At 45.8% G+C, this 20402-nt stretch overlaps 1 protein-coding gene across 8 annotated transcripts in view; it reads left to right on the top strand.

The window, feature by feature from the left end:
- KCNJ15 (potassium inwardly rectifying channel subfamily J member 15) overlaps positions 1-20402 on the top strand; it is a 40878-nt gene that overhangs the window by 12898 nt on the left and 7578 nt on the right. For 3 of the 8 annotated variants that reach the window (XM_054049079.1, XM_054049087.1, XM_054049072.1), the window contains one exon: positions 11051-11129. The exons of 4 other annotated variants lie outside the window; for them this stretch is intronic. The gene's annotated coding sequence lies outside the window, so the exon portion shown is untranslated. Of the gene's footprint in view, positions 1-11050; positions 11130-11860; positions 11937-20402 lie in introns of those variants that run through there. One more of the 8 variants, XM_054049123.1, reaches the window with a different exon arrangement.

Below are 20402 nucleotides of genomic sequence, written 5' to 3' on the forward strand. Positions count from 1 at the left end.
TAAAACATCAATGCATTCAAGAGTGTAATTGGAATACTTTGTATAAACAGAGCAGGGAGCCACACAATCTAGTAGTTTATATTATTTTCACTTTATAATTATTTTTAAAAAAAATCTCTGTAGCACTCTATATTTATGGCTTGAAAACACAATCAAATAGTTTGGGATTCCAACACCATAAACTTCCTTCCACAGGCAGCACTAGAATGTTCTCATTAACAGTGGACCTCTCATGTTTCTGCTCTGAAACAACAGGTATAACCAAATTCTTCTGGAGGCCTTTCCTTCCTCTCCCCAGAAATGTGCAGAAGTGGGGGGGAAAGGCATTTTTTCCATTCATTGCATGGAGAATATGAAAACTTGGCACACAAGTGAGTTATGTACTGGAATTTGGGTGGGTCTAGGAAAAAGCACAGTCTTCAGTGGAAAACATATATGGGTGTGTGTGTGTATGAGAGAAAGCCTTTTAAACCATAAATTGATCACATGCATAAACTGGTGAGGAAAGAAACAGAAAATTGCCCTGAAATAATACACTCAGCTGGTACTGAAAACAAGCACTACTGCCCCAATTTGACAGTGCCATTGGCATTTTAAATATCATTCCATTAGTTTCATAGTGTAACTATTTCAGTGCTCATTATAAGTTCAGACTGTAGCTTTAAGCCATTATCCAAGTGGGTGATGGTGAGGGCTCAGTGGCATATGCCCCAGCAGCTGCTGCCGGAGTTGAGCAGTAGGCCTAGATCCTCAAAGGTGTTTAGACGTGGAACTCCCATTGGGAGTTAGGTGCTTCAGTACCTTTGACAGTCTGGGCTTAGGGCCCAATTCTCCATTCTGCTATAGCCCCTTTGCACTGCTTTAGTTAGCAGCCACTCATAGGTTAGAGGGACCTCTTTGGGGACATGAACTGCATGTTTGTTTGGCCCATCAGCAAAACTCAGTGGGCGTTTTGACAAAGAACTTGAAGATTTAGCTCAAAGAGGATACTCTGAGCCCTGTATTGGACATTAGTGATATGGCTAAGGTATCACAAAGGGTCAGTTCAGAAGTTCCATTTTTGTCACGATCTAAAGACTTTTCCTAATTGAACCTAGCAATTCTGTAGGCAAGAAGTGCAGAGGAATGTGTATTCAAAACCAGATGTTTCCAAACCAAGACTAGATCCAGCAATACCTCACAAATTAACACTTGGTTAATAGGCAAACCTGCTCATACTTGCAACTGCTCGTTCTCAATCCACTACTCAACGAAGATGCAGCAAATGAGTGTTGCACTGTTAAAGCATGTTACCAGTGACATGTCTACATGGTGGGGTAATGCACATGACAGGGATGTAATTTCTAAAGCACACTACCGTGCTGCACATTAATAGGTCTGTGTAGACCCTGCTACTGCACCAAAAGTTACTTTTACAAAATACACTACTGGTTATTTAAGAGAGTACTATCTTCTGAAGTGCTATTATACATAGTGAAAGCTAACCTGAGGTGGTCAGAATAAATGAACAAAGTATATGTACTGATGCATCATCTGTAAGGTGACTCCATGTCCTGATTTCACCAGACAGTACCAGTTTTTTATTGCATCAGTTCACATGTTTGTCTGTTTAAGAGCTAAAGAGTGGAATTTGCTCTGTGTTTACTAGAAACAAACAGTTCAAGGGAACAAGTGGTTGTGTGCTTTACAACATTTGGAGTTTAAAACGAAAACTCAAACGAGAGTGGCCATCCTTGAAGCTGTTCTTTAACTCGGAGTGAGTGTTCAACATGCTTATTCAGTAATACATGATCAGCTCATTCAAAACCCAAAATAGCTGCAAGAAAATCCTCCACTCTGAGTAACATGCATGTGTCGCTGCTGTCTCCGAAGCTGGCAGTATGACAGCAGCACACATTTTCAAAATAAAGGGGGCCAGGGTTTCACCCTTTAGGACAGTGGGAGTTTTGCCATTCACTTCAGCGCAGCCACATTTTTACCCACTGTGTACTTTTATCTTTTGAATGGCTATGTCGCAGCCCTAAAAATAATGTCTACACAAGTGTCCCAGTTTTTGATTTTGAAAATATAAATAGTTTTATTTTTTCATCATGGCTGTTTACTCATTAACAAAGGATGAAATTCACCCCTGTGCAAAAGACCAGCATGAAGCCTAAGGCACCATTTACTTCCCACTTATGCCTGTGTAGCTTAAGTGGCACATAGACCTTGTACTGGCCAACTATACAGGAGTAAATTTCACCCAGACCGTAGTAACCTGTAGTGTGTTTCCTAGCTGCTCATGCAAATTAGTGAAATTCTGCTGTAATTGGGTTTTTTAGTTGCTGAGCTTAGAGCAGAATGCTGTCATGTGGTAAGTGAGTGCAGGTTTACACTACAAACGTGTTAGTGCAGCTGCACCAATGCAGCTGCTCTGCTGTGGTGCTGCTGCTGAAGACGATTTAAGCCAATAGAAAAGAGCTCTCCTGTCGGTTTAGTAACTCCACCTTTGCGAGAGGTGGTAGCTAGGTCAGCGGGAGAAGCTCTGCCACTGACAAAGCACTGTCTACATGGGGAAGGGATGGGAGTTAATTCGGTATAACTACCTCGCTCAGGGGTGTGAATTTTCCACACCCCTGAGCAAGGTAGTTATACCAAAGCAAGTATGTAGTGTAGACCTGGCCCGAGTTAGTGTTTAGCAGAATGAAATTAAAGCTTTGCTTTAAAATCTAATAGACTTAGATGGGGAAAAAAGATACTTTGTCTTATCATCTGCCCTTCCACAGCATGAACTTGTTCACACAGGCAATGGAATTCTTCTGCATAGCACAAGCACTTCCTGAGAAAACAAGTTTTGAGATGAAACCATGACAAGAGGAGTCGTCCTTTCTTGGAAACACACTTTATAATACTGTAAAATCATAAGACCAGATTCACTGGTATGCTCTGGTCATGCAAAGCAGCCATAAATCTGATTTAACTAGCAGATGATGTTAGATTTATTGCTATTTTGCATAGCAGCTGAAGCGTACAGGTGAATCTGGCCCATAGCTCTCAGCGATGGAAAACTCTAGTAGTGTGACTGGGTCTCTCCCGTTTCTGGGAAAGAATATGCTGTATTTCCCCAACTAGCTTAGATTCTATCTATATTAGAGCTGAGCTGACCAAAAGGCCCAGCAATATACTGACCTTTTAATGAAGGACTTTGTACTCCTTGCCCTTTTTCTTCCCTTACGAAGCTGTAGTATGGTTTTAAATAGCATGCTGTGCTTCTTGTATACCAGGAGAATTTGATTTTGTGAAGATGTTTCCAGGTTGATGTAATGTTTTTATTTCATCATAAACTTTGTTCTAAGCCCTCTTCAGAGCTGTGCTTGGTATTTTCATTATAGTGTGTAAAATAAAATTATTTTGGAGAGAGAGTGAGTGTTCGGGGGGTGGAGGGGCTCCTCTGGGTAGTACTGCCACCTACCCTTTGTTCACTACTGATGATGCTGTAGGCCTTCTAGGTGTGGAATAAAGGAGTGAGTTTGTTACAGAAGCTGCCATAGCAAAATTTTGACACCCTCCAGTGAGCCGTACCTTGCTGCCACACCTACCCTCTGCTATAAATGCAAGTGTATTGAGACTAATTAAAAAACAAACCCCAACTTGACTGTAATAGAGCACATGCAGGCAGCAGTGAAATGAATTAGCAAATAGTTAACGGCAACTACTTAAAAGAAAGAGCTCTTCAGAGCATGTATGAATGACCCAATATATGGAAGCACAGCCAAGCCTCCTATAGCATGGCAAAGTGTAACTGATTTACTATGTTAGTTCTTAAGGACAGATTGTGCCTGGTCAAGCCATGCATTACTCCTCCTGCCTCCTTCCCCAAGCACATGGAGAGCAAACTCAGGAGTAAAGCCCATCCCAGGCTATGGAATCCTCTTTAAGGAGGGTTTCAAGGGCAGTGCACGGTCTTGACTTCCATTGACACCCAAAGATCCTCAGTTGTGGGGACCAAGCCCCCCTTTCCTCGATGGAAATCCCTGACCAACTGACAGGAGGATCCGTGAGGGGAACTTTGTGGAGGCCCCGGCACCCTTGTAGCATTTTCCCTGGAGGGTTATGATCTGGGCCACATATAGTAACCTCCGCTGGAGAGACAGTAAGCATGAGAGATGTAGCAGCACGAAGGTCTGGTCTGTTAAAAGAGAGAAAGAAAGAATAACTGAAATTGGTGACAGAGGGGACACGGCAGCCTTCCCTGGGCAAAATCCTGCAACGACAGATCAATTATTCTGGGACCTAAACAAATTATCAGCTAGATGCTCAGCTGTTATAAACTGTCCAAGTTCTAGTGAAGTAAACGGACCTACCCCAATTTACACCAGCTAGGTTCTGGTTGTATATAGTTCCTAGAAAGCCAAACAGATGGTAACACATTGATCACTACTAGTGCCTGTGGGCCAGTACTGAACCAATGACCTAAAAAAGCTCTTGTATCCCATACGAATTCTCTGAGTCATCCAAGTGGTTGTTTATTCCTAATTTATTTACAATGAAGAAACCCTGCCCATTTAAAAGTGATACCTCTAGGTGCAACTGTACTCTGCATTTCAATAAGTGTTGCTGGGGCCTAGGACAGACTCTGGTCTGCTTCCTCATCTACTTGCTGAACTCCTGACTAGGAAAAGCCCAGGGTAAGTTAATGCTGTTGTGAGTTACCGAGTTGTCAATTGTGTTAACAATTATGCTCCCAGCAGAGAGCGGCACACTTTAAAATACATTTTCTCTGCTCTGCAACAATGCTGCATTGGAAAAGCTGGTTTGGGTTGAAATCATTGAGAAGTTAAATGGAAACATGAAAAATTAGTGTAATCTAGTTAATTTTAGATGCATTGTTAGCCAGTGAATTGAACACTCATCTGCGGGCCAGGAGACCTGGATTCTCTTTCTGACTATGCCATGACCTGCTGTGGGACTTTGGGCAAGTCACTTTACCTTGCTGTGCCTCTGTTTGTCTTCTCAATCTTTATCTGCCTTGTCTACTTGGCTTCTGAGGAGTTTGGGGCAGGGAGTGTCTCTTACTATGTGCTTGTGTGGAGGAGGAATGGTGCTAAGTAGAAAATGGCTGAAGTGAACATCAAAGAGCCTATTCCTATTAACGTTAATAATTCATTAGGTATGTATAGTGAGAAGTAACGTGCAATAGATTTCAAAGGTTTGGGGAGAAGAATGATGGTCCAGTGGTTAGGGTGCTGGCTTAAGAGGCCTGGGTTCTGTCACCAGGGCCGGCTCTAGGCACCAGCAAAGCAAGCAGGTGCTTGGGGCGGCAAATTTGCAGGGGTGCAAGAATCCAGCATGAGAGCTGAGAACCAACAGGGAGCCCTGGGAGCTGTAGTTCCTTGGTTAGCTCCCTGCCTATAGAGCCAGCCCTGGAGCAGAGAAAGAACTACATTTCCCAGCATTCCCTCAGCCGCAATTAACAGGAAAGGGAGGGGGGAAGGAGTGTAGAACTGAAACCTCATGCTGCAGCTTGCTGTGAATGGTAGGAACAGAGCCAGCTCTAGGTTTTTTGCCGCCCCCCACCTCAGCCCTGGGCTCCTCCCACACCCCTGTGTTGCCCCAGCCATGGACTATCCCCCACCCACACCCCCTGCTGCCCCAGCTCTGGCCCCCACCTGCACCCCCCTGCTGCCCCAGCCCTGGGTTCTCCCCCCACCCGCATCTCCTGCCACCCCAGCCCTGGGCTCTTCCCCCCCCCACCTGCACCTCCTGCCACACCAGCCCTGGGCTCTCCCCCCCCCCCACCTGCACCTCCTGCCACCCCAGCCCTGGGTTCTTCTCCTCCCCCTGCACCTGCCCTCCCTGCTGCCCCAGCTCTGGCCCCCACCCGCATCTCCTGCCACCCCAGCCCTGGGCTCTTCTCCCCCCTGCACTCGCACCTCCTGCCACCCCAGCCCTGGGCTCTCCCCCAAAGAAAGAATCAGGTGAACTAAATGGACATTGCACCTCTCTATCTGAAGCCTAGCAAGGCAAGTACCTGGATCCCACTAGAATTTAAAATGAAAAGTAAGGGAGGGGCGGCTCTACTAGACTGGGCAGCTTTAGATACAGTACGAGGCATGTAGGAGGATTTACACTTCTGAGCCATGGAAGCAGAAATTGACTTTTCTTTTCCAGATTTAGCTAATATTCAGAAAGGGAATCCAGCACCTGCCTTCCAGATTTGAACACCCTCAAAATTCAGGAGTGCTCAAGTTCAATTTGGGCAGCTGTTACTTCATTTCTCCCAAATCAAATATACTGAGCCACTGTAACTTGCTGTAGGAAAAAGTAGAATAAATTGAGCAAGAAATGCTTCCCAGTGGTTATTAGGACTGGAATTGCTATTTTCAACAGCCATTGCTTTTTTATTATGATTATGATTATTATTATATTATTATTTTTAAGTTTTAGTTTTATTTGTTTAAAAGGAAGACCGTGATATTGCATTGGCAAATTCCCCATAGAAACAAAGAATGGAACAAAAGAGTAATAAAGGCACCTCAACTTTTCCTCGTTTATGTAGGACAGTCTTATAATATGCATCCAGATATCCTCCAATCACACAAGCTGAAAATTGTTCCACTTTACTGCAGTTCTGTAACCATATGGGAACCAATCCTGTCTGTGTTCTGTGCACATCCAAAATTCCTGCTGAATGATCTGCCCTGGGAGCAAGTTACCAGTGACCCAGGGCTGGGGCGGCAGGAGGGTGCAGTGGGGTGGGGAGGCAGCCAAAATTTTTTTTGCTTGGGGCAGCAAAAAACCTAGAGCTGGCCCTGTCTGTCACAGACTCCCTGTGTGACTTTGAACAAGTCACTTAGCCTCTCTCTCTCTGCCTCAGTTTCCCCATCTGGAAAGGGGGATAATAGCACTGCCCTACCTCGCTGAGGTGTTGTTAATAAATACAGTACTCAGATAATGTGGTAATGGGGGCAGTATAGGTATGGCAGATGGATAGAGACAGGGGTACAACCAGAATTTTCCTGAGGAGGGGACCAGGATTCTCCCTCCCCCGCCCTGCAACCTTCTCCCAAGCTCTCTTCTTCTGCACCTAGAGACCTGTGCTCGTCCCCCTGCACCCAGCTCCACATGCACTCCCTTCTTGTGACCCCAGACTCACTCAGTGCATGCGCTCCCTGCACCCAGCCCCGCAGTCTCTCTGCCCCCACACCCAGCTCCATGCTCTTACTCAGTGAGGCAGTCAAGTTGAAGAGCACCATCCTCACTAGGGGGTAGGCAGCTCGGGGAGCCCCAGATCCCATCTTCCTTCTGCATCTCCACTTCCCCAGAAAGCACTGAAAGCCCGGCTCCAGTCCTCAAACTATGCTGGGAATTCCAGGTATCCTCTGCTCCACTGCTCCCCAGCAGCTGGGAGGCCCCCATGCCCATGGGCACCAGAAAGACTACAAAAGTTGGGGGACCAAGTAGGCACATGGGGTTGCAGTGATATTCCAATTGGCCTGGCTGTCCAGTGAGTGGCATTGCAAACTGGTGTATGGGGGCACAATGCCACTCAAATGTCCTGCTCTGGTCAGGGGCCAAAGTGGGTAGGGTGGCCATTAACGCATCCCCAGAATACAGGACATCCAGCTCGGTTGCATGAACTTCCGGAGTGGTGTGGGCCCACCCCTGCTGTCACAACCCTGCCGCTGTGCAGTCACACCACACAGAGGATGCCATTTTGCAGAGCTTGCTGCCCCACCCCCAGCAGCATGACCTCACATGCACAGTCACATCACAGGATGAGCCTGACTTGCTGTTTAAGGGCTGGTGATCAATTTTGCTAAATGGATGATGATGTTTAATTCTGGAGCTCAGCGACTGTAACACCTAACATGGTATAAACCAAGTGGAAATATCACAGATAAAAGTCTCTATCCCAGGGTGCAATGGTGAGGCCATGCTGGCAGGGGTGGAGCAGCGTGCCCTGTAAAATGATGTTCTCGGTGCATCCACGTCGCAATGATACTGTACAAAACCATGCCTGATTTTATATCAGTCCTGGACAGGGTGACAAACTTTACACAGGAGTGTCCAACCTACAACTGGATGAATAATCTGCCTGCAACTGGAGGCCACTGTCTCACCCCCCCCCTCTTTTGCCCCCCAGGTTGTTGAGCCCCTGGATAAAGGTTTTGACCAGTAATATTTCTGCTTACACAGAGGCTGAGATCCAGAATTAACAATCCTTATCAATTTAGCAAAATTGAGCATCAGCATTTAACAAAAATCAAGCCTGACTTACCAGCTGCCCCAGGTTGCCTGGGAGAGTCCTGATTTGCCCCATTTCTGGTTCCGAGGCAGCTGAGACTGAGGGCTTGTCTACACTACCACTTCAGTCGATATAAGTTACGTTGCTCAGGGGTGTGAAAAAAACCACCACCACCCCGAGCGACGCGACTTACATCCACTTAAAGCGCTGTCTACACTGTGCTACGTTGGTGGGAGATGCTCTGCCACCAACGTAGCTTCTGCTTCTCATTTAGGTGGAGTAATTATGTCACCAGGAGAGCATTTGATGCAGTGGCGCCAATCTAGCACGGTAGTGAAGACAAGCCCTGTGTGAGGGTTTAGTGCTGTTGCTCCCCAGGTGCCAGCAGAGGGTCCCTTTGTGCAGAAGCTGTCTAAGAAGCAAATTCTGCCTTTCTTTCTGCTTCATTATCTGTCTGGCTATTTGCACTGTATGCCTCCACCTCTCATTGGGACTTTTCCTCTTCTAGTTTTGTCTCTGATTCTGCAGCATACAGCAAGGGAGGCAGGTACCAGTCCTAGTCCTCATCAGTAGCAACAGTGTGAGCTTCCCTTAAGGTATATACACAGGTAACCCTTCTGCCAGGAAGTTAACAGCAGCAATAAGAGCCAGGTTCAATATAAGTAGGGTCCCTCTCGCCAAATAACTAAACTGATGTCTCGAGCCCCCTCCCAGAAACCTGGGAAAGTTAAATGCATCCTAGCCATTAACAGACTGAGCTGTCTTGTGCACAAGCTCTCTGCAACTGCGTATGCAGAAGGAAATCTTTATTATGGGAAAGAGAACCCAGTTGAGAAAACGCAGCACCAGAATGTATGTGCAAATAGACCTAACCCATTTCAGTAACTTTGGCCGTAGTCTGCCTAACTTCCGTCCCCCCTGCTATGGGAGTCCCCTGACTGTACCACCTCACCCATCCACCAAGATCCACTCATTGGAATCAGTAGTCCAAGTGTCTCTTTGCAGGTCTCCTCCAGTCCCAAAGGAGCAGCTTGCCTGGTCCTGCCTGGAGGTACCACCACCTAACCCATTTTAATCATTCAGGTTTACTAAGGAGAGTCCATTCAATGAACTGCTGTCCCCTTCACTGTCCCACACCATAAAGTCCTTTGCATTGTCTGTTGTGGTAAAGTCTTTGATCTGCATTGTTTCTCACAGTGAAGTGTGCTAAGAGGGCTAAGCACCTTGAGTAGCGCTCTGGCTGCTTAGAAATTAGCTCTTTGTTAACGCTGGCCTAGTTCACAAGAAATTTTCACATTTAAAAATTTTTCATTCTGACTTGGACCAAAACCATGTTTTGACATTTTCCTGTGAACCTGAAACTCCAGAAATGGTTTCTTTTGAAAATGCTGACTCAGAGTGTTTCTGAAATGAAAAAGGCTCCCCTAGGCTGCATGAAATTGATAGAATTCTTGTCTTGACAGGAATCTTGATAGGATTCAGGAGTGAGCAGCAGTAAACCTGACAAGAATCCTGTTAGTTTCACCACAAACTGCCAGGGAATGGATTACAGGGATTTGTGGCTAGGCGCCGCCCTGCTACACGGACTACCTGAGCTGGGAATGCCAGGACTTCCAGACAGACAGGCCAAATGTCTCCCCCAACCCAGGGAACCAGCTGGCCTGGCAGTCTGGAAGCCCTGATCTCCACATCCCAGGGCAGTCTGTAGGATGGGGCTGCCAAGGAGCTGCATTCAGGAAATCCATCCCAAGACTTCCCAGCTCCGTGCTGGGAAGTCCTGAGAATCCCCCAGTTTCCAGGTTATGGCTGGAAAGCCTAGAAGCCCTGGGAACCTCAAGGTTTCCAGGCTACTTGCTATGGAGACTGGATCCAAGCTATAATTAGAGTGGGGGCTCCCAGCGTTTCCAGGCTCCCGGCTCCATGCCAGAGAGGAGGTGCCCTGGAACCATGGACCCAGGAAGCCCTGAGGTCTCTATCCCCAAAGCCAGCCACACAACAGGGCTGCCCCAGAACTATGGACACTTGCTGCTACATAAAACAACATATTTCCCCCTAGCCTCATTCTTGGAAATGGTTGAACCATTTTGGCTGAAGCTCCCATAAATAATTCACCCTGCAGCAGACCCCCAGCATGGAAAATTTGAGCCCAAATGGTTAAAGTTTGGCAAAGTTATAACTGAAAACAGGGTGTGATAATGGGAAGTGTCAGACCACCTTCACTGTAGGTGGTGCTATCAGCCTTGCCTAACATAAGAGACTCGTAAAGCAATAAATAAAACATGTAAGAGACCAATATACTGTGGTGGTAACACATGCAAATAGGTAGAGCCCCTTTAGTTCAAAGAGCTAAGGAGGGCAGGACAGGAAGGGGATACCTCCCAGGACAAGGGAAAACAGCACACCAAGGAATACCTCACAGGGAAAAGACACACCCCAGAGGGAAGTGGGAAGAGAGCATGGGGATGGAGGACCCCAGGAGGGCACACTAACAAGGTAAGGGGAAAAGAAATGGGGAGCCTCATACAGCAAAGCCTACTGGACAAAAAATGGGTAGAATCTAGGATCTTCGGAGTTCTAATCCTGGCTTGGCTACTGTCTTGTTATGCAGCTTTGGCTAAGACATTGGCCTCTCTCTCTGCTCCTTTCTGCCTACATAAAGTGGGCTAGGAATGCTTGCCTGCTTCACAGCAGTGTTGTGAGCATTAAATAGTGTTTGTACAGTGCTTTGAAGCTGTAAGTGATACAGTGGGGAAGTGCTAAGTATTATGATGATAAGCATGTTCAGCTGATAATGGCTCTTTGTAACCTGTCGTTTAATTCCAGCACTCCGAGCCTCAGAAATGGAAAGTGTGACTTCATAGTGAACTAGTGTCTGTTTAGACTTGCCCTCCTAAAGAGACAGGTAAGGTTTGCACAGCATGAACTAGAGGAAGGGTGATGGGAGGGCAGAGCACCGCTCAGGAATTAGGAGTCAGAATGCCTGGCTATGCTAATAAAGAGTAAAGATGAAAGCGCTTTGAACTTAAGGAATTTGAAAAAATAATATCCCAGCAAGAGCCACATAAAAAAGTTCTGAACATTTTGTTACTGAGGAAAAGTCATTCATAAAAAAGTTTGAACATAACAGGTTTCTGGTGATGCTTTGCATAAATGTTTTTCTCTGTTCCAGCAGCATTTTATAACTTGTTTCATACAACAGAAAAACAAACTTTAGTAACCGTTTAGTTTGTTTAAAAAAATGGTGCTCATGAAGGATTCTAGATTGATAGCTCTGTGGACAGCAAAAACCTCTGTTTATCTACTGGACATGGGCAGTGGCAGGGACTATGTTCCTCAAACCTGTTTGAGGGGTCTGATCTAAAGCCCATTGAAACCAACGGAATCATTGACTTGGATGGATTTTCTTTCTTTCTTTCTTTCTATCTATCTATCTATCTATCTATCTATCTATCTATCTATCTATCTATCTTCTTTTATTCTTCGGCCCATCATTGTGGTACCAGAGCATCTTACACATCAAATCAATAGCAATGACCCTGATCAGGCCCTTGGAGAGATATGAATCTGCTGGACACAATGGAACACCCAAGACTTGTTTGATTTGACCTCTTCCTCGACTGACCAAATGTGTCAGGCAGAGAAAAACTTATGAAAAACCATGACTGGATTTGGATGTTTTACTCCCTTCGCTGAGAGATGCATGTCTAAGGTTAGTCAGAGAGAGCTATTCATATCATCCATTGGATTCTGTTTTATGTGCCTTAGTATCAACTGGTGGTTGGGGAGAGGCAAATGGACAGGCTATTAAATGGCTAGCTTCAGGAACTGATCTATCAGCCACAGGCAGATATATTTATAGGCATGAGGGTCCAGCCCTTTTACAAATAAAAAGCAATTAATTTAAAAAAAATATTGGCTCTGTTGATCACATGGGCTACCAGCCTGTCCTTCCCTGGTCCCAGCTGTAGAGGAGACTGTTACTCCAGCCTGGAGCCCAGCCAGGAGCCTAGAAGTAACAGTCGCTGGAAGTGTCCAGGGTTTCAGGTGACAAGGCTCTATTACTGGATGCTGCAGCCTGGAGAAGGTGAGGAGCTCATTTTCAGGAACTGCCCACCTTTCTGATTCCATGTGTTGGAACATGGAGGAGGGTCTAGCTGGTCAACTGTCACAGAGCAGAACCTGCCACCGTGCGGCACTTGTGTAGTCCAGAGGGATGGTGGACAAAGTTGTGAGAATTTCTGAGACACTTGTACAACCCACTGAACCTTGTGTGACTAGGGCTGCCAACTTTCTAATCACACAAAACCGAACACCCTTGCCCCGCCCCCTACCCCCACTTCTCTGAGGCCTTGCCCATGCCCCACCCCTTCTCCAAGGCCCTGCCCCGGCTCGCTCCATCCCCTGTTCCTCCCTCCCTCCCTCTCCCCCACCCTCATTCACTTTCACCAGGCTGGGGCAGGGGGTTGGGGTGCGGGAGGGAGTCTGGGCTCTGGGCTGGGAGTGCAGGCTCTTGGGTGGGACAGGGGATGAAGGGTTTGGGGTACAGGAAGGGGACTCTGGGCTGGGGCAGGGGGTTGGGGTGTAGGAGGGTGTGAGGGCTCCAGCTGGTGGTGGGGGCAGGGATGAGGAGTTTGGATGCAGGAGGGGGCTCTAGGCTGGGGCAGGGGGTTGGGGTGCATGAGGGGGTGAGGGCTGTGGCTGGGGGTGTAGGCTCTGGGGTGGGGCCAGGGATTCATAGATTCTAGGACTGGAAGGGACCTCGAGAGGTCATCGAGTCCAGTCCCCTGCCCTCATGGCAGGTCCAAATACTGTCTAGACCATCCCCTGATAGACATTTATCTAACCTACTCTTAAATATCTCCAGAGATGGAGATTCCACAACCTCCCTAGGCAATTTATTCCAGTGTTTAACCACCCTGACAGTTAGGAACTTTTTCCTAATGTCCAACCTAAAACTCCCTTGCTGCAGTTTAAGCCCATTGCTTCTTGTTCTATCCTTAGAGGTTAAGGTGAACAAGTTTCTCCCCCCTCCTTATGACTCATAGACTCATAGACTTAAGGTCAGAAGGGACCATTATGATCATCTAGTCTGACCTCCCGCACAACGCAGGCCACAGAATCTCACCCACCCACTCCTGTAACAAAACCCCTAACCTATGTCTGAGTTATTGAAGTCCTCAAATCGTGGTTTAAAGACCTCAAGGTGCAGAGAATCCTCCAGCAAGTGACCCGTGCCCCATGCTGCAGAGGAAGGTGAAAAACCTCCAGGGCCTCTGCCAATCTGCCCTGGAGGAAAATTCCTTCCTGACCCCAAATATGGTGGTCAGTTAAATCCTGAGCATGTGGATAAGACTCACCAGCCAGCACCCAGGAAAGAATTCTCTGTAGCAACTCAGATCCCACCCTTTTAGATACCTGAAAACTGCTATCATGTCCCCTCTCAGTCTTCTCTTTTCCAAACTAAACAAACCCAAATCTTCCAGTCTTCCTTCATAGGTCATGTTCTCAAGACCTTTAATCATTCTTGTTGCTCTTCTCTGGACCCTCTCCAATTTCTCCACATCTTTCTTGAAATGCGGCGCCCAGAACTGGACACAATACTCCAGTTGAAGCCTAACCAGCGCAGAGTAGAGCGGAAGAATGACTTCTCGTGTCTTACTCACAACACACCTGTTAATGCATCCCAGAATCATGTTTGCTTTTTTTGCAACAGCATCACAGTGTTGACTCATATTTAGCTGGTGGTCCACTATAACCCCTAGATCCCTTTCTGCCGTACTCCTTCCTAGACAGTCTCTTCCCATTTTGTATGTGTGCAACTGATTGTTCCTTCCTAAGTGGAGCACTTTGCATTTGTCTTTGTTAAACTTCATCCTGTTTACCTCAGACCATTTCTCCAATTTGTCCAGATCATTTTGAATTATGACCCTGTCCTCCAAAGCAGTTGCAATCCCTCCCAGTTTGGTATCATCTGCAAACTTAATAAGCGTACTTTCTATGCCAATATCTAAGTCGTTGATGAAGATATTGAACAGAGCCGGTCCCAAAACAGACCCCTGTGGAACCCCACTTGTTATACCTTTCCAGCAGGATTGGGAACCATTAATAACGACTCTCTGAGTACGGTTATCCAGCCTGTTATGCACCCACCTTATAGTAGCCCCATCTAAATTGTATTTGCCTAGTTTATCGATAAGAATATCATGCAAGACCGTATCAAATGCCTTACTAAAGTCTAGGTATACCACATCCACTGCTTTTCCCTTATCCACAAGACTCATTATCCTATCAAAGAAAGCTATCAGATTGCTTTGACATGATTTGTTCTTTATAAATCCATGCTGGCTATTCCCTATCACCTTACCACCTTCCAAGTGTTTGCAGATGATTTCCTTAATTACTTGCTCCACTATCTTCCCTGGCGCAGAAGTTAAACTAACTGGTCTGTAGTTTCCTGGGTTGTTTTTATTTCCCTTTTTATAGATGGGCACTATATTTGCCCTTTTCCAGTCTTCTGGAATCTCTCCCGTCTCCCATGATTTTCCAAAGATAATAGCTAGAGGCTCAGATACCTCCTCTATCAGCTCCTTGAGTATTCTAGGATGCATTTCATCAGGCCCTGGTGACTTGCAGGCATCTAACTTTTCTAAGTGATTTTTAACTTGTTCTTTTTTTATTTTATCTTCTAAATCTACCCCCTTCCCATTAACATTCACTATGTTAGGCATTCCGTCAGACTTCTTGGTGAAAACTGAAACAAAGAAGTCATTAAGCATCTCTGCCATTTCCAAGTTTCCCATTACTGTTTCTCCCTCCTCACTGAGCAGTGGGCCTACCCTGTCTTTGGTCTTCCTCTTGCTTCTAATGTATTGATAAAAAGTCTTCTTGTTTCCCTTTATTCCTGTAGCTAGTTTGAGCTCATTTTGTGCATTTGCCTTTCTAATCTTGCCCCTGCATTCCTGTGTTGTTTGCCTATATTCATCCTTTGTAATCTGACCTAGTTTCCATTTTTTATATGACTCCTTTTTATTTTTTAGATCATGCAAGATCTCGTGGTTAAGCCAAGGTGGTCTTTTGCCACGTTTTCTATCTTTCCTACCCAGCGGAATAGCTTGCTTTTGGGCCCTTAATAGTGTCCCTTTAAAAAAATGCAAACTCTCCTCAGTTGTTTTTCCCCTCAGTCTTGATTCCCATGGGACCTTACCTATCAGCTCTCTGAGCTTACCAAAATCTGCCTTCCTGAAATCCATTGTCTCTATTTTGCTGTACTTCCTTCTACCCTTCCTTAGAATTGCAAACTCTATGATTTCATGATCACTTTCACCCAAGCTGCCTTCTACTTTCAAATTCTCAACGAGTTCCTCCCTATTTGTTAAAATCAAGTCTAGAACAGCTTCCCCCCCAGTAGCTTTTTCAACTTTCTGAAATAAAAAGTTGTCTGCAATGCAGTCCAAGAACCTATTGGATAGTCTGTGCCCCGCTGTGTTATTTTTCCAACATATATCTGGATAGTTGAAGTCCCCCATCACCACCAAATCTTGGGCTTTGGATGATTTTGTCAGTTGTTTAAAAAAAGCCTCATCCACCTCTTCCACCTGGTTAGGTAGCCTGTAGTAGACTCCTAGCATGACATCACCCTTGTTTTTTACCCCTTTTAGCCTAACCCAGAGACTCTCAACACTTCCGTCTCCTATGTCCATCTCCACCTCAGTCCAAGGGGTTTGGGGTGTGGAAGGGGGCTCTGGGCTAGGCAGGGGGTTAGGGTGCGGGGGGGGGGTGAGGGCTCCAGCTGGGGGTGCGGGCTCTGGGATGGGTCTGGGGATGAGGGGTTTGGGATGCAGGAGGGGGTGAGGGCTCCAACTAAGGGTGTAGGCTCTGGGGTGGGGCCGGGGATGAGGGATTTGAGGTGTGGAAGGGAGCTCTGGGCTAGGGCAGGGGGTTAGGATGTGGGGGGAGTGAGGGCTCTGGCTGGGGGTGGGGCCGGGGATGAGGGGTTTGGGGTGCGGGTGGGGTTATGGGATCCTGGCATCACTTACATTGGCTCAGAGAAAAAAGTGGCCGCCAGGTCCCTGCGGCCTCTAGGCACACGGGCAGCCAGACAGGTCTGTGCGGTGTCTTCGTGCCTGCAAGCGCTGCCTGTCCCCAGCTCAAATTGGTTGCGGTTCCCAGCCAATGGGAGCTGTGGAGCCAGCATTTGGGGCAGGGGCAGCACACAGAGTCTCGCAGTCCCTCTCTGACCCAGCGCCTAGGGGCCGGAGGGACCTGGCAGCCGCTTCCAGGAGCAGCACAGAGCCAGAGAAGGTAGGGAGCCTGCGTTAGCCCCGGGTCCCTGCTGCGCTGCCGAACAGACTTTTCATGGCCTGGTTGGCAGTGCCAACCAGAGTCCCCAGAGTCCCTTTTCAACCGGGGTTGACCGGATGCCAGGCAACCCTATGTGTGACCTGTCAAAGATCTCAAGACGAAAAAGGTTTGTTTTCTTTTTTTCAAATGCTGGTAGCTTACAATGGCTAAAAGAGCAATGTAAGTTTTAGCCATTTATATCCAAGAGGAGAGTGGGGGAGGCTCCATTGGCAAAGCATATCTGATGGATAAGAAAGGAGGCATTTGAGGCCATTTGACCAAATAATGCTTTTGTCTTCTTTAATTGATTTGTGTAGGCTCAAGTAGGTCCTAAACAAGCAACTCTAGTTGTACGGTGTGGACATTAGTGTGTATGCAAGTGGGTCTCAGCTCTTTGATAATGTGGCCCTTGGAGTCAGTGTTAACATCAAGATACTGATTGTCAGTGGTTTGGTACATAACTCTAAGCTTTCTTGATCTTGTGTGCATTCAAGTCCTTTACCAGTATGCACTCTGGTGGGGAATCACTCTTCTGGTGGATCCAGAGTTCTTACCAGAAATCTGGAGGGGCTAACTGTTGGGCATGACAGTACAATATAAATATCAGACTCGTCCTTCCCTTCCCTTATTATGCTACTGTTTCTTTAAGCTATCAATTAATTCTGTAGTTAGAATTGGGGTGGGGTTTGGTTTCTTTTTTAACAGGGTATTTTGGCTAAATTTTGGTAGTTTTCACTTCAGTATAAATCAACTAGTTTGCTCCCTTACAACTAGCATGTTATTGTTATTGGGAATGTTTCTTTGAAAAAATGTAAATTTGTTGTTTTAGGAATGTTTGCTGATTCAGGAAAAAATTGAAAGGAAAAGAAGTAGAATAAAAGCTGGGCAGGGAATCAAGACAGAACTAAAAAATTCCAAATGTAAGGAAGTCACCCTGTAGAAATCTTTTAAGATGCCTGTATATAAAGATGCATAGGGAATGAGATGGAGAATATTAAGGAAAATATAATGACATTATATAACTCAGTGACTTGCCCTCATTTGGGATTCTGTATTGGTTACCTCATCTCAGAAAGGATATTTTCTGAATTAGAGGGGGAAGGTTGATTGGCAACTTCTGTTCAGTCTTTCTCTCTAATCTCCACAAGAACAAGGGGACATTCAGTGACATTGGAAAGTGGCAAATACAGAAAGGAAATACTTATCCAGGCAGCTCGCAGTGAGCCTGTGGAACTCATTGCCACAAGATATCACAGAGGCCAAGAGTTTAGCAGGTCCAAAAAGGGATTCGATATTTATCTGAGTAACAAGACTATCCTATTAAAATAGAGAACATTTTAAAAACCAAGAGCTTTGGAAGGGGACCCTCAAGCTTCAGGGTATAAGCCAATCTCTAACTATTTGGGTTTGGAGAAAATTTACCTTAGGTGCAGGTTATCCCATAACTGGTTACTCAAGGGTTCATTCCTCTGAAGCATCTGGCACTGGATTAGATGGGTTGCTAGTCTGATACAGTATGGCAATGCTTCTGTTCCGCTATTCATGCAGCTAGGATGACACCAAACAGAGGAAGTACTTTTATAGTGAGAGAAAACCAACATGAATTTCCTGTGAGAGGAAGAAATATACTAAAGGAATTCAAAATTGTGCAGGAATAGATGATGTAACAGGGAAAATGCAGGAAGTCAGAAAAAAGTCCAAGATCAGATGGGATCCATTCCAGAATACCAAAGGAAGTATCTGAAGAGCTGAGAGCCTTGAGATAATATAGAAATACAAATCAAGAGAGGAGCCTAGCAAAAACCAGAATGAAGCCATTATAATTCGTATTTAAGCTAAGGGAGATCCAGCAACCTACAGATGTGTAAATCCCCACCACAGAAGTGGAGAAAAGGCTGGGGATGTCGGGGACAGACTTGCAGATCGCTTGAGTAAAGGGGTGAATGGGAGGTTACTTGGAACATTCTGTAGGTCACTTACAGCTAAACTGAAATCTGATGTCTTTGGAAGAGGCAGCACATGTTGTAACTGTTCCATGCCACGAGCAACCCTGAGAAAGAATCATGCCTTCGAATCACAGTTCCTTCCCTGGCTCCTCCCTGCTCTCTTGGAGGAGACTGTTTTGCTATAGCCCACTAGGGTATGTTTACACTGGGCTCCCGGGGCTTAGGCAAAGGGGCTTAATTGCGGTGTAGATGCCCGAGCTCTGGGACCCTCCCACCTCACAGGCCCAGCATTCTCCTTCCCCCAACAGCTCAACTCCACTAACTGGTGCCCTGAGGGAAGAGGGCAGGTCCTTGGCTCTCTCCACCCACGCCTCACACAACTGCACAACTGGCAGGAGGTAGCAGTTCTGGGGAGCCTGCTCTGCCCCCTGCACACGAAGCAGCAATGCTGGTAGGCTGCACAGGGGAGTGGGGCTGGCCCTTACTCTGCTGCATGGCCTCAAAGTCCAGGTACAATTTGGCCTTTAGCGGATTAAAGCTGCTTGTGGCAGAGAACTAATTGTAACCCATCACTTCTCATGAATGGAAGCAGAGACTACGGAGAAGTGAGCTTTAGAGGAGATAGGATTGATATCAGGACAGATTTTAGGCACTTTTTATATCAATATCTTATCATGGTAATGCTTGATGTGGGCAATGGAGCCTCTTGACTATATGGCGTGCATTTTTTCCTAATGAGTTTTACACTGCATGTTGCATATACTTACATACGCTGTATTTTCTCTGGCAGCACCATTTGAATTGTGGGCTTGTCTAAACAGCAGTTGCTCATATGCTGCTGTGTTTTATTTTGCTTTTTCTGCTTCCTCCTGTAGTTCTTTTTAAGATCACTTGGTCTTTTTTTTTTTTTTTTTTTTTCTGTTTATCTGGACATGCTGCACAGTGTGTGTGGTGGTTTGATTGTCACATAAAAGGTCTCCTACTGGGATCACCAGTGCAGTCCTATTTTTTTTTTTTATATATTTTAAAACTGAGCCTAAAATAAGGAAAATGAGCTTTAACGATTAAAACAAAATCTGAATGAATTACAGTGTGACAATACAAATAAAATTGCAATTACTTTCCCCCTGAAAAACAGTAATTTGATTATCAGTGTATTTAGTAAACAAAACTCTCTTTTATTGACATAACAGGAAAGTTACAACACTGAACAATTATGTTGTTGTCCTGGGCAGGCACACCCCCCCACCACAAATAGGTCTTGAGTTTCCTGTGAGTTTCTTTTAAGTAGTTACAAGGGAGAACTTTTTTTTCCTGTGGTTCATAAAAAAGAAACACTTATTAAAGCTTCTTTTTAAGCAAAACAATGGAACAAACCAATGTTTGTTGTATGACCTGCCAAAAGCACAAAGGATGCACAGTGGGCTTTTTTTAGAGCAGGAAGTTTTGTTATTGGAAACTACTACTGTAACATCCCCTGTCCTTGCACTACGCAACCACTGTCTTGTCCTGGAAGCTGTGTTTCTTTATTTGCCTCATCAAACTGGCACAGGCAACCTTCTCCTGCACTTTGTGGGTTTTGTTCCGTCCTGAATGTACTCCCACTTAATCTCCATCTGGACTGAACTTGGTTCACAGTAAACAAACTTCTTGAGTTTTGTGCTCCATTGATTCCTGTGTTTGCACAGGTCAGGGCCTAATGCTAGAATGCTGAATTTGTGAATTGCCTCCTGTTTTCCACTGACTGTTTTGAAATTGGAGTGCTATATGTTACAAAGAGCCTTGAAGAGTTTTCAGATGCAAATATTTCTTTCCAAAACTCTCTTTTATGTGTTCACAGGACTATGCTGTTTCCCTGTAGCTTAGTTATATGTTTAGGGAAGAGCTAG

This window comes from Malaclemys terrapin, chromosome 1 (genome assembly GCF_027887155.1).
Source record: "Malaclemys terrapin pileata isolate rMalTer1 chromosome 1, rMalTer1.hap1, whole genome shotgun sequence".
Taxonomy (NCBI): Eukaryota; Metazoa; Chordata; order Testudines; family Emydidae; genus Malaclemys; species Malaclemys terrapin.